Source organism: Zonotrichia leucophrys, chromosome Z (assembly GCF_028769735.1).
Source record: "Zonotrichia leucophrys gambelii isolate GWCS_2022_RI chromosome Z, RI_Zleu_2.0, whole genome shotgun sequence".
NCBI classification, from domain to species: Eukaryota; Metazoa; Chordata; class Aves; order Passeriformes; family Passerellidae; genus Zonotrichia; species Zonotrichia leucophrys.
The window spans coordinates 46,198,781-46,212,693 of NC_088200.1; positions in this window are offsets into that span (position 1 = coordinate 46,198,781).

The window sequence follows — 13,913 nt, forward strand, 5'->3', positions numbered from 1 at the left end:
TCTTTCAAATTGTTCACTCATACAGACTACTTTGGCTTCACAGATTTATACATTGATGAGATACTCATGTTTCTAGTTATAGTAGGGATCAGAAGTGGAACAAGATAGTTTTCAAATGGCCCCTTTTAAAAGGGAAATTCTTCCCTTTTAGGAAAAAAAACAGAGCAGAGAATGATTCAAAGGACTTCAGAAGATTTTGGTCCCAAACACAGTTCAGACATGTTGAACTGAACTCACAACATTTTGGTGTTGAAGAGCGCATCACAAAACCAACAAAGCACAGCACAAATACTTGTGACTAAGAAAGTTTTCCCAATGTAGATAAATTTAGGTAATTTTCAATTGGATAGATCAAATCCCTATTTTCAAATACTGATATGAAAAGGACATTCAGTTAAAGAGAATGTACAGTATCAACTCACTGTTTAATGACATCTTAAGAATTATTAGAAGCTACATAAAAAAGAAGTTGCAGATCCCAATTCCCCTTAGTGTTAGAGTATGGGTCTTACAGAGGTTCTACAAGACCATGTTTTAATTTTCATATTGCTGTTGGCTTATATAAATACATTGGGGAAGTAGATGAAACTTTTTTGTTTTTTGTTTTCAAATCATCCCATATGTTGATTTTTATAGGAATAGCAAAACAATTTGTTTTGATACTCTACAGGAGAAAAGAAAGTTTTGTGTGAGCAATGGAAGCACTAAAGCTGGGACACTATAGATTTGCTTCCTACATTCTCTAGAGCCCATGACTCATATGTGTACTCAAACCATGCAGTTCTTTCAGTTTCGTGTTTAATGAAAGCCAAAGAAATTCATTTTTTTTTAGACTTATGATTCTCTGGAAAGGTAGAGGCTTGAAGGGAAGAGGAATTACAGATGTAGAGTCTGATTGCACAATTTTTTAAGGTATTTTATGAAGGAAATTAGAGAATAAAATGATAACATTAATGTAACCAGTACCATACAGCCAAAGACAGCATGGGAACTATTTTAGATTGAACTACTAGGTCATAAGTGGATGAGAATTTATTGATTCCATATATAGTTAAATACTGGAAATTGTGGACCAATTATTACTGACAGGCTCTTAGAAACACAAACTAATTAAAAAATACTCCCCATTCATCAATTCATGGACACACACATACAGAGAAAAAAACCCCACAGAACTGAGAGATTAAAACTTGATTACAGTTGAAGTACAATTTTCACTGATGTTTATGAGTTCTTTGGCTAAATAAAATCAATTTGAATTAGACAATCTAGTAAGTCTTACTTGGAGTAAATCTTAGAGACAAAGAGGAGATTATCTTTCTTTAAATTGATAACAAATAGTAGCTACTGAATTTGAGAAAAAAGAGCTGTTGAGACATTTAATCTTGAACGTAGGATCCTGCTTCTAAGAAGAACAAGAGATTGTATAACATACCATGAATAAATGCATTTTTAAAAACTGTTGAAAGATTGACAGTAGTTCTTATAAAAACTGATAAATATGAATGTGAAAATGAATAAAATATAAGGTCATCAGCAGCTTACCCTATTTTATGAACTTTGATCATGTAATAGGGTTCGCATTTGTTTCTCAGATCTGAATGGAGATGGAATTCAAGATAAGATATTAATCATAATTAAACTGACTATAACAGGTCTATGCCAGCAAATTCTTAACGACAACAAAGAATGCTTAGCCATAATGAACTGCTTCATTCATTAATTTCCTCATTAAGGAGGCCTACACTTAATAAGTTCAGTAAAAAGTTGATATAATATTGTATTTGTATTCTCTTTTTTATCAATTTCCACTTCGGTGGTTTATTATTTGTAAAATGAAATAAATAATTTAAAACATGTAATTGCTTGTATATATTCATATAGTAATTCCCTAAGCAATGCTGTGTTTATAAGTTGTCAGTGTGCATATTAATTTGTCATACCCACCAATCTCATGTTCATTTATTTACTACTATTCATTGAGAAACAGATTAAAAAGGACATGCTGCCCCTTCTTCGAAAGTTTTAATAAGGCCAAGTAGGCCAAACAGCATATTTCTATCGAATCCTGCTGGTTGCCAGGACTTGAAAATTACTCATTACTCTTCTCCATGATTTAATATGTTTGTATGCATGATTATTTATGAATATATATTAAGTGACAGATAAAATAACACTTTCTCATTTGGATATTAGAATGTATTAATTGTTCAGTATGTAGAGGCTCATAGAAACTTGTTGAATACCATTAACTAACTGAAATGTGTGTCATATTGATAAAAATTGGTGATAGCCCTGTGTAGAATAAGCAAAGAATGAACTTTTCCTTATTCTTCTCCTTTTCCTTATTCTTTTCCTCTTCCCCCCTTCCTACCACCAAACCAGGCCCTCATAAACACCTATATGACCACTACTCAGAGAATTCAGGAGCTAAGCTTCTGTTTTCCAGAAAAATAGCAGCACACAAACTGCACATAAGCAAGTGAAAAAGCATACTGTTCTCATCTCCACCAAAACCTAGCAGAATCAAAGAATCATTAAGGCAGAGAAGGACTTCTTAAGGTCATCTCTTGGAACCCACTGCTCAGCTAGCGCTACCAAACTGGGGTTTGAATATCTTCACTGAAGAAAATTCCACAGCCTCTCAGGGCAAACTCTGCTGGTGTTTGGCCATCCTCACAATATAAAAATATTTTTATGTTAGCAAAAATGTAATGGTTTTTTAATTTGTGCCTATAGTCTTTGTTTTGCATCACGCAGCAGTAAAAGGAGCCTATCTCCTTCTTTTTTCATTCTCTCTCATATGCCATTTATACACGTGTTTCAGATCTCCCTGAGCCAATATCTCCAGGGTGGTCATTTCTAGCTCTCTCACTCTCTCCTCACAAGACAGATGCTTCAGTCCCTTTATCACCTTCTGCACCAGGCTTACCCCAGTATGTTTGTATCTCTTTACCCAGAACTCCAGATGTACCTCACCAGTGCTTACCAGAGAGGAAGGGTGACTTCAGTCTGCTGACAACAATTGGCATATTGCAGCTCCAGGGGCTGTTTGATCATCTTCAACGCAGTGTCCACTGTCCCTCAAGTTGTTCTCTGCAACGACACTTTGCAGCTGAACAGCCCCCAGAATGTCCTGGTTCATCTTTCTCAAGAGACAAATCTGTCTCTTACCCCCTTTTGCACATTAGGAGATGATTCCCAGCCCAATTCTCCAGCATGGCAAAGTCCCTCTGATGTTTATGCTAATTGTCCCAGTTTTGCTTCCTCTGCAAACTTCCTGAAGGTGCACTCTGTCTCAATGTCCAGGCCACGGATGACATGTGAAACAGTACTGGCCCCAGTGTTTACCACTGTATAAACCACTAGAGATCACAATATTTTGGGCCTGGCCATTCACCCTGTTTCCAATCTGTTTCACTCTCCCTTCATTTACCAAGGTAGTCGCCTCATTGCAGAAGTATTACAGGTTTCACCAGACCTTGAAAGGGTAGCCAAGATGTGAGATAACTCTCTGCTTCTTTTACCACTAGCAGCAGGAAAAAAATGATAGCAAAAAAATGGTGTCATTGCAATCCTTGCATATGTCTTTTGTTTACAATTTCTCTGTCTAAGACTAGGGAAGAAGAATTGAGGATTTAGTTGCAAAATCGTGTAATTTAATAAGGCTAAGTATCAAAATATAAGATGTCATGCAACAGATTTTCTCTGACAATATGAAATCCTAGGCCTAAATCCATATGCTCACGGAAATATGATTCTAGTGTACAGTGGAATGTGAAGAAAACTGTCTCCTGGATCCATTCAAGACCTTCATGACTAGCTCTCATGCTGATGAACCATTAATAGTAAAAGATCTAACTGCATTTTCTTTCTTTGGCCAAAAGTCCTGCTGCTGGGAAGGATGCATTTCTGGGAACTGAAGAGGAAGATGGTGTATATCTAGGAGCTGCTTCAAAGTGGAAAATACTATAAAGCAGTGGACATTAAGTAGTTTATGCAGTTAAAAGAAAAATATATGGAACCGACATTTGAATCTGAAATGCCTTTAAACTTTTCAGTGCTTTATTATGTGCTTTATAACTATATAAATATATAGAAGTAATTATATGTTTAAATATTTTAATTTCATTTTCCAAATACTGTATCACTGAAATGGAAATTGATAAAAAAGAATTAAAAATACTATTAATTGCACTGTACTTTGAAAGAGCAAAGTGAAGGAGTTTCTACCCAGCACAGACTCTGATGAATCAACCTTAATGCAGCCAATTACTTTAATATTTTACCGAATTCAAGAATTGAGTTTCATGATAATTCTGTATGAAAGTCCTTTTGTCCTTATGTACTAAGCAACTGTTTCCTGCACTTCTTTTTTATAATAGGACATGAAACAAATAACAGTAACAATATTTATAAAGCAAGGTTTTCTATGAAGGGAAAACTGTCTCAAAACACAACCTTTGCAGAGATTAGTGGGTTTGTTGCCCTGAAGATAAATTAACAGTCTGAACTGCTTGTGAAAGAACATACTTGACTGGGATTCCTATTCAAATTCATAATTGCTTTCACATACCTGAAAGAGGAACCTAGCAAACTGATTCTACCATCTTTAACTGACAACTAGATAAAAAGTAACATCGTCCTGCAGTTACAAATAAAAACACACAGATTATAAATATTTTGTGGTTTTTCTCTAAATTGCAGGTCACTGCAAAAAGATGTTGAGATAATAAATCTACCGAATAAACATATTCTCCTGGCACTCAGCAGAGGCTGGCTTGGGCTCATTTGTCTCCAGTTCATTATCTTGTCTGCATTATTCAGTAGTCTGGTTCATGCTCAATGGGCTTCAAACAACTTTTAACAGCTAAAGTCTTCTTCAGTTTTGACTCACTCTTTCACTTTATAAAACAAATTTGAAAGTTGCTCAGATTGCTACGGTGAATTAATGTCATGAATGCTGTAACTGAATGTTACTTATTCACGTGGTATTGTGAATGTTCAACTTGGAATTAGCTAACATATGTGGCAAATTTCCAAAGTTTACATTTAAGCATTGTTACATTCAATTTCATATATGAATAGCAGTTGCTAATTCAAAAGACTTGCGCTGCATCCTTTATACATATATATATGACTATTATTGTTTTAAAAATATAAAATATATATTACCTTATTTTATAAATAATTATTTTATATACAAAGATCAACAACACATTGAAATAAAACTCTGAACAGCTAAATACTTATTTGCATATATTTATGATTTATTGACATGTAGCAGTACTAAATATCCCCAGAATTATGTATTCTCAAAATATGACTCGGACATATTTCAATTTTAGGGAGCAAAAGATATTTTTAATACTGTTTATTGGGTTTGCATGGCAAGGTTTTGATATCAGGGTGACAAAAGGCATGAGTGAAGGTGCTAGAATGTTCCTCCATTCTTCCATGTCTGACTGAGCCAATGCCAGCTACAATACCTGACACAAGCCAAGGCAGAGACAATCAATGATGGTGCTAGTGCCTTTGAAATTACTTATTTAAGAATTGAGAAAAAAAACCTGCTGCACAAAAGCAGCTGAAAGAGAGGAGTGAGAACATGTGAGAGAACAGCTCTGAAGACAACAAAGTCAGTGGAGAAGGAAGGGAAGGAGGAGCTGGGATTCTCCTGAAGCTTGTTATGAAAGCCAGGGTGAGGGATACTTGAAGAAGATACTTGAAGAAGATACAAAGAAAATGGAGGAAAATCTTGGGGAGCCAGTAGCTGTGTGAGGACGTGAATTTTTGTACAGTAAATGTAAATGACTGATGCTTTACAACAAAGCTTTGTTGGGATGTGGGCAACTGAAATGTATGCCAAATGAAAAGTACGTGTTATTAAACAGATGAAAAAAATAACACCAGGTTTTAACAAACATATGGGCTGCAGACTAGAGATTTTTTCTTGCAATTGAAAAAAGCACAAAAAAATGTACCTATAATGGTACTATTTATTAAAGTATACCTCTTCACTGAGATTAACTTTGTACCAAGAAAATACAGGACAGTTTTAATACTGGCCAAAATGGCCTTCTAGGTTTTTGGCACTTTATGCTCTGTGAAGACAAAAATCTATTATAGTCTTTTCCAGTAGGGCAGCTAGAGATGATAGATGTGCTTCAATGTCACCAGGATACATTTAATGGAACATCTGCACCTTAAAACATTTTTAAAATTTATTTTCAATGTATCATATCCTCAGGTGGTAAAACCTGTTTTCTGTGTAGATTTGAATAAGAGAAGCTGGGGTGCATTTGCTTATATCATTATTGCCCTACTGGTTAAGTAATCCAAAAAGCAATTGTCTTACCACAAAAGTGAATCACCCTCCAGAGGCTTTATATTCCACTGAGTACTAAGAAATTAATTTGGATGGGAATAGGAAAGACTGTGTAGGAGAGTAATAATGGAAATGATCGATAAGGTAAACCAAAAATAGAAGAGGCAGAACAATTAAACATTACTAGACATCAGAATTTATCATACATATAGTTAAAGAATCAAATGAGATGTCCTCATGCTTCACTGATTTGAATTAATTATTTGGTTAGGGTTTTTTTCTTATTAGAAAAAATATGCCTTCAAAATCAAGGTCTAACTTGTTTTAATTTCTGCAAATTTGTAGTTGCCCAGAAGCAAAACAGTGCTAGTATAGATGTGGTATTTGTTGAGTAATACATGTTCTTATTTTAAAGGTTTGTAGAGAGGGAGACCAGAAACCATATCAGCTGTAAAGGGACTAATGTAATCACACAAAGAGTTATCAACTTTATGAACTAGGAATCTTGACACTACTTGACACTCATTCTCAATTACCTATCTCTTATTCCACCAATTGATTGAACAGCACTAGAAAATATCTAAAGTAAATGAATGGATCCTACGAACCCAGCATGGCACAAGACGCATGGTTCAAGAAATTGACCCTTTTCACCACCAAGGTGCTCAGAGTCCCACCCAATCTGGCCTTGAACACTGCCAGGGATTCGGCATTCACAGCTTTTCTGCACTACCTGTTCCAGTGCCTCCCCATCCTCACAGAAAAAGAATTTCTTCCAATGTCTAACATAAACCTCCTTCATCCCAAAGCTTTTTTCTCTTGTCCTACTATTACATGCCCTTGTACAGAATCCCTCTCCTTCTTTCTTGCAGGCCCTCTTCAGGGACTGTAAGGCTGCTATAAAGTCTCCTTGGAGTCTTCTCTTTGCCAGACTGAACAACCCCAGCTCTCTCCGCTTGTGGTCATGGGAGAGGCGTTCCAGCCCTGAGATCAATTTAATCGTCCTCCCCTGGACTTGTTCCAGCAGATCCATGTCTTCCCCAAGCTGGAGGCCCCAGAGCTGGATGCAGCACTGCAGGTGGGGTCTCACCAGAGCAGAGCAGAGCAGAGCAGAGCAGAGCAGAGCAGAGCAGAGCAGAGCAAAGGGACAGACTCCACTCTTATCCTGCTGGCCACACTGCCTTTGATGCAGCCCAGGATACAATTTGCTTTCTGGGCTGTAGGCACACAATGAACTGCAAGTCCACAAACACCCCCAAGTTTTTCTTCTCAGAGGTGCCCTCAATCCATTTCTCACTCAGACTGTACTTATGCTTGGGATTGCACCAACTCTGCTGCAAGACCTTGCACTTTACTTTGTTGAACTTAATGAGATTCGCATGGGCCCATCTCTGAAGCCTGTCACAGTCCCTCTGGATGGCGTTCCTTCCCTCCAGCATGTCAACCATACCACACAGCTTGGTGCTGTTGACAAACTTGTTGAGGGTGCAATTCATCACCCTATCTGTGTTGCCAAGAACAGTGCTGGTCACAATATGTGTTATGAAAGAACATATTCTAAGACCTATTTATTTAATGGGGCCTGCATATTTAATGGGGATAGTGGATTTATTTTAGAATTGTTGTTACAGCATTGTTATATTAGGAAGTGAGAGAAGTTTCTCACAGTTTCACCAATCACACAGTGAACCAAAGAATCAAACTGACTAATTCAATTGACAAACCAATTAACTAGCGGAAAAAAAGTGTAATTACTTCCTGTCTAAATCTGATAACTTGTCTCTAAACCAGAAAGGTCTTGAAGGACCAAATAAAAAGGTTGTGGTACTTCCTCTACTGCATTTAATTTTGGAAATAAATCGTACCTACTTTACAGCATGACCTATCTTTTATATCAGATAGGTGTAATAACCTTTATTCTTTTTCAATCTTATAATATTGATGGGTGATACTGTCATTTAAGACATTTGAATATTTACATTTTTCAAACCACTATTTTTAAAATGTTTTTCTACCAGCTGGATGGGCATTCTGATCCATCAACAATTCTTGCTAACATTCCCCCATTCCCCTAACCAGTGCAACACAGAATCTTTTTTACAGACATCTGTCCAACAAATATGGTCTTTTTTTTTTTTTTTTATTCCTATAATTTTAGTATGGCCACTTAGTTTACCTTGGAGTTCACAAGTTTCATCCATTTTCCCCCCACTATTCTACTTACTCGACAAAGAAAAAATAAAAAAAGATTTCACAGCTGTTCTATTTAGAAGTGAAATTAATTCCTGAACATACTGATACTGCAATGTGCAAAAATACTACTTTTTTTCAGTTGAATTGCATTTTGCTTTTATTTCCTTCCCTCACTGTATGCCTGTTGGACTACCAGCAGACACAGAAAACCAAGTCAAATGTCATGATTTAATAGGAAAAGAATATCAGGCAGCATCACTAAGTCACTGAATAAACATCAATATCACTATTCACTCATGGCTCATGTGTATCTTGAACAGGAAAAGTGGAAAAACAAATTTAAGACATGGGCATAATCAAAGTTATGGGATGGTTTGTCTGAGGAGAAAATAGATGAAGATTCTTCACACTTAGGAAGGCCTAGATGAGACAAGATATGCAGCAGGTTTTTCAAACTGTAAGTGGCTTCCAGGTCACTCTTGATAGTACTTAAACCTTACATCAAAATAGTTACACGCAATTCATCAAATTTAAGCACTTTGAAGGATGCTTATATGACAGAACTACTGTTTAATTACCTGTGAGGTTCATAGTATTTCTCTCCCAACTCCTCTCTGATCCATGGTCATTTATATTAAGTCGGGAGCATTCTTCTCATCTGAACTTTACCAAGATCTGTTGAGCTATCTATCAAAGCTAGCCTTAACATGTGGTCCAGGAGATAATTTCCAGAAAGTATTTAAAATTATTCCATTGAGTTCTGATTAAACTGTGCAGAGGGTTCATGTTTCTTCCTACCTTTCCACAAACTAACATTATACAAAGTACTCAAAATCCAGAAAGAAAACATTAAACCTCCTGCATCTCTGTCTGCTGGTTCAATCCTATCTACCCTGCCAAATTAGAAACAGACTGATGCACTGAGAAGAATTAGACCTCAGAATCAGACCACCAAGATCCATGGAAGCACTTCCTTCATTCTGAGCTATCCTGAAATCAACATAAAAGGTTATCTTCCATCACCATGAATACTTTCAACCATTGATATGCCTGCCTATTCAGAAACGCATCTATCCTGAAAATGCATGCTGCAAAAAGCTCCAGAGATGGAAGTACTAATAGAAAAAGTCACTATACACGTGGGTTTGTATTCATGTGCTCAGCAATTATTGCCTAATTTCTTTGGCATGTGCACACTGATAGCCCCTCACAGTATTAGTCTTTTCAAATGGATAAATCTGTTTGAAATGGATTAGCCCTCTTACTTCCCTGTGCAAGAATAATGGTACTGATACAAATGTAAATTAGCTCTTTTCTGCTACACATCACATTCAAAGCAAATAATTGCATTACAAAGGATATTGATTTGCTCTGAAGGTGTGAAAAGTTTCAGTGGCACAAAATTCTGATCAACACTTGCTGCCATCTTCTGGTTTCCTAAAAACCCACAAAAAGTACTGCTCTTCAAACCCAAATACTTCTTTGGTACAAACACAAAATTAAATGCTACTAATCTACTTTGCAATTTCCTGAAAACATTCATATCTCACAGGTTCAATTCTACAAAAAACATACATTAAGTTTTGACAACAGCAACAAAAAAGGAATTAGGGAAAATACTGATAATGCATATTTTGCATATATGCATAGATGCAACAGATGTTGCATAGATGCAATGTTGCATAGACGTTAAAAAGAATACATTTGGTAAGCTTTCAGTAACAGATATGCTTTACTATATAATGCCATTTATGATACACATGTATAGTCTTTCTATATGTATGGGTAATTTAAATTTATATAAGTTATAAAAACCAGTATAAAAACTAGATTCAGCAACAAAACCACCAAAACAAAGTAAAACACACTTTGGGTTTAAGCACTTTTGATATGCAGAGCACAGCATACTTTTGGACACTGAAGGTCAACCTTAATGCAGTACTAGGACCAGTGGAAGGGGAAATTTGAAGAATTCTAAAGCAGCTTCCAAGGGCCAAATCAACTAGAATTGAGCAGGGGCATGAAATGGGAGACAAGGCCCTAAATTCTAAATGACAAGGCCCTAAATTGAGGTTCAAAACATCAGAAAACATGGCATGGGAGTACCAAACAATGACACAAGGGCCTACCAGCTAATTATAAATAAGTTAGACCTGCAAATAGACTAGGATCTTTATTTCTAGAAAACAGATTAATTAATGTGCATATACAACAAAGTTAGTGGTCTGGTAATCCAAAATGCATGCATGATAACATACCATTATTAATGAGCATATAATTTTCTTTAGCATTGTGACCCCTTAAAGCCTACCCTATTCAGTTTTAGAACAATGTTTTCAATAAATCACCTTTGTGATGGGATAGGAGTGTCGTATTGGATGGTTACAGGCAGGACAGAAGAGGCTGGGAGGTGGCATTCTACATAATGACAATAATAGAATCGATGAAGCTTACAGATGGCAAAGATGAGAGACATTAGGTAAGATCAAAGGATTAACAAATAATGTGGATGTCATTGTGGGTGTCTGCTACTGACTTCCCAGCCAGGACAATAATGCTGACAAATTATTCTTTGAGGAACTAAAGGACACTCTGAAGTCAACTGCCCTTGTCCTTATGGTGGACCTCAACTTACCAGAAATCAACTGGGAACATCACACAGATGGTACAATCCGGGACAGAAGATTCATAAAAAACCTGTGCGACAGCTTTACGAAAGAGGTTCTGAGCCACCTGACCCAGTATCAGAGAATCACAGAATCAGAGAATATGCTGGATTGGAAGGCACCCATCAGGATCATCAAGACCAGCTCCTAGCACAACACCCCAAGAATCACACCATGTGCCTGAGAGCTTAGTACAAACACTTCTTGACACAGAGAGGCTTGGTGCTGTGATCACTACACTGGGGAGCCTGCTCCAGTGCTCAAGCACCCTCTGGGTGGAGAGCCTTTTCCTAATATCCAACCTAAACTCCCCCAATTCAGCTTTGTGACGTTTCCTTGAGTCCTGTCATTAGTCATAGAGGGAAGAGATCTATGTCTGCACCTCCTCTTCCCCTCATGGGGCAGTTGCAGGCTACAATGAGGTCTGTCCTCAATCTCCTCTGGGCTGAACAGACCAAGTGACCTCAACCACTCCTCATACTGGCTCCCCCTCAAGGTCCTTCGCCATCTTTGGTCCTTCTTTGGATGCTCTCTAACAGTTTAACATCTTTCTTATATTGCAGTGCCAAACCAGTCCCCAGCACGGGAGGTGAGGCTGCCCCAGCTCAGAGCAGGGCAGGACAATCCCCTCCCTTGCCCAGCTGTGATGCTGTGCCTGATGCACCCCCAGACGGGGTTGTCCCTCCTGGCTGCCAGGGCACTGCTGACCCATGTTCAAATTTCTTTCAAATAGGACCCCCAGGTCCCTTACTGCAGGGCTGCTGTCTCATTCCCCACTCTCCTGTACATCCAGGGTTGCCCCATCCCAGATGCAGAATCTGTCCTTTTCCCTTGCTGAACTTCATATGGCTGGTGATCACCCAGCCCTCTAATTTGTCAAGGTCTCTCTGAAGGGCCATTGGCGTACAAGAGCCCATACAACCATTTTTTACGAAAAAGCTCATACAGAGGAACTACAGGACTGAGATTTGCCATTTGAGCCGAGCAGTCCAACTATCTTCATTTAGAACCATGGTCCACATTCAGATATTACTTTGAAGAATGGTTTTGCAAGGGCTTGTCTTCAGGGACTCTCCAGAGACTACAATATCCATGATTTTTGAAAAGGGGACACAAATGTGGCATTAGTCCCTAGGATGTCTAGAAATTATTTTTAGTATCTACATTGTGTTATGCTGTAGACAGAGATATACATGCAAGAATGTCTTTGCAGTAAGTTCTGTTTTCTCTTTTACATGTCGTACCTAAGAATAAACAACATGGGAAAATCATACAGTCTTTATCTAATTCCTTATAGATGACACCCATTCAATGCTAGATGATTGCTGTGCTGCTGAGGGTGCTTTCCAAGTACCAATTCCACTGCAACAATCCAAGGCCAACTCCAAATGCAACTACCTTTGTATTGTGAGAATTCACATTTTCCATGTGCACCTCATTTAAAAAGTGACATAATTTAAAATTATTAACTGTAACTCTTTTTGAACATAAACTATCATAAAATCCTTGAGCCTATCAATCCAACATTATGTGTGTGGAAAACAACACAGAAATCTGTGTACAGCCACCAGATGGTGCCATCTCCACTCCAAGTGTCCTTCACAGAACCAGTAAAATGAATAATTTGCTCTGTCTCCTGCAATCATTTTGTAAAAAACAAAATGCCAACTTCAAGATCCAGAGTCTCCATTATGGCTAAGACTTCTCACTAGCATTTAAGTTTTGCCACTCTCTTTTCTGCAAAACAGTCCCAGCAATGCACACTTCATAATAAAGAGTCATATTTCTGGTTTGGTGAGATGGTTTTGGCTGAGATAATTTTCTTCACAGTAGCTAGTGTAGGGTTATGTTTTAGATTTGTGCTGGAAACATTGTTGCTAACTCTGGGATGTTTACTGCCAAGCAGTGCTTACACAGTGTCAAGACCTTTTCTGCTCCTCATAGCAGACCAGGAGTGTGAGGGCTGGGGACGCAGAAGGATCTGGGAGAGGACACAGCCAGGACAACTAACCCAACAGAGCAAAGGGATATTCCAGACCATATGCTGTTGGGGAAGAAGGAAGAAGGGGGGACTTTCAGAGCGGTATCATTTGTCTTCCCATGCCACAGTTACATGTGATGGAGCCCTGCCTTCCTGGAGGTGGCTGAACACCTGCCTGTCCATGGGTAGTGATGAATTAATTCCTTGTTTCGCTTTGCTTGTGTGTGTGGTTTGTGCTTTACCTATTAAACTGTCTTTACCTCAGCTCATTAGTTTTCTCACCTGCGATTCTCTCCTTCATCCTGCGGCAGGGCAGTGACTGAGCAGGTGGGTGGTGCTTAATTGCCAACTGGGATTAAACCTTGATGTTTGGTCAACTGAAAGACATGAAAAATATTTAGCCATATGCTGGCCTTCAGATCTGACACCACACACCTCCTCTCTTGTTTCTCTTCCTATTTTCCCACATTAAGAATGCATTTAGCAGACTCAAGAGTGTTATAGATCAAAACTAGCATGCAGACTACTGGTTGACTACTGCTACCACCAACCCTGATCATCACCAGTGTGCAGCTGCATTAGCACAATGGTATCACCTAACTGAGGTTCAGTAGCACAACAGAAGTGGGAGTGCAGTATAGAAGCGCAGGCTTCATTGAAGAGCAGTGCTTAGTGTCTAATTAAAACACAAATGAGATGTTCAATAATTATATATCATGTATGAACAGAGGCAAAGTTCCACACG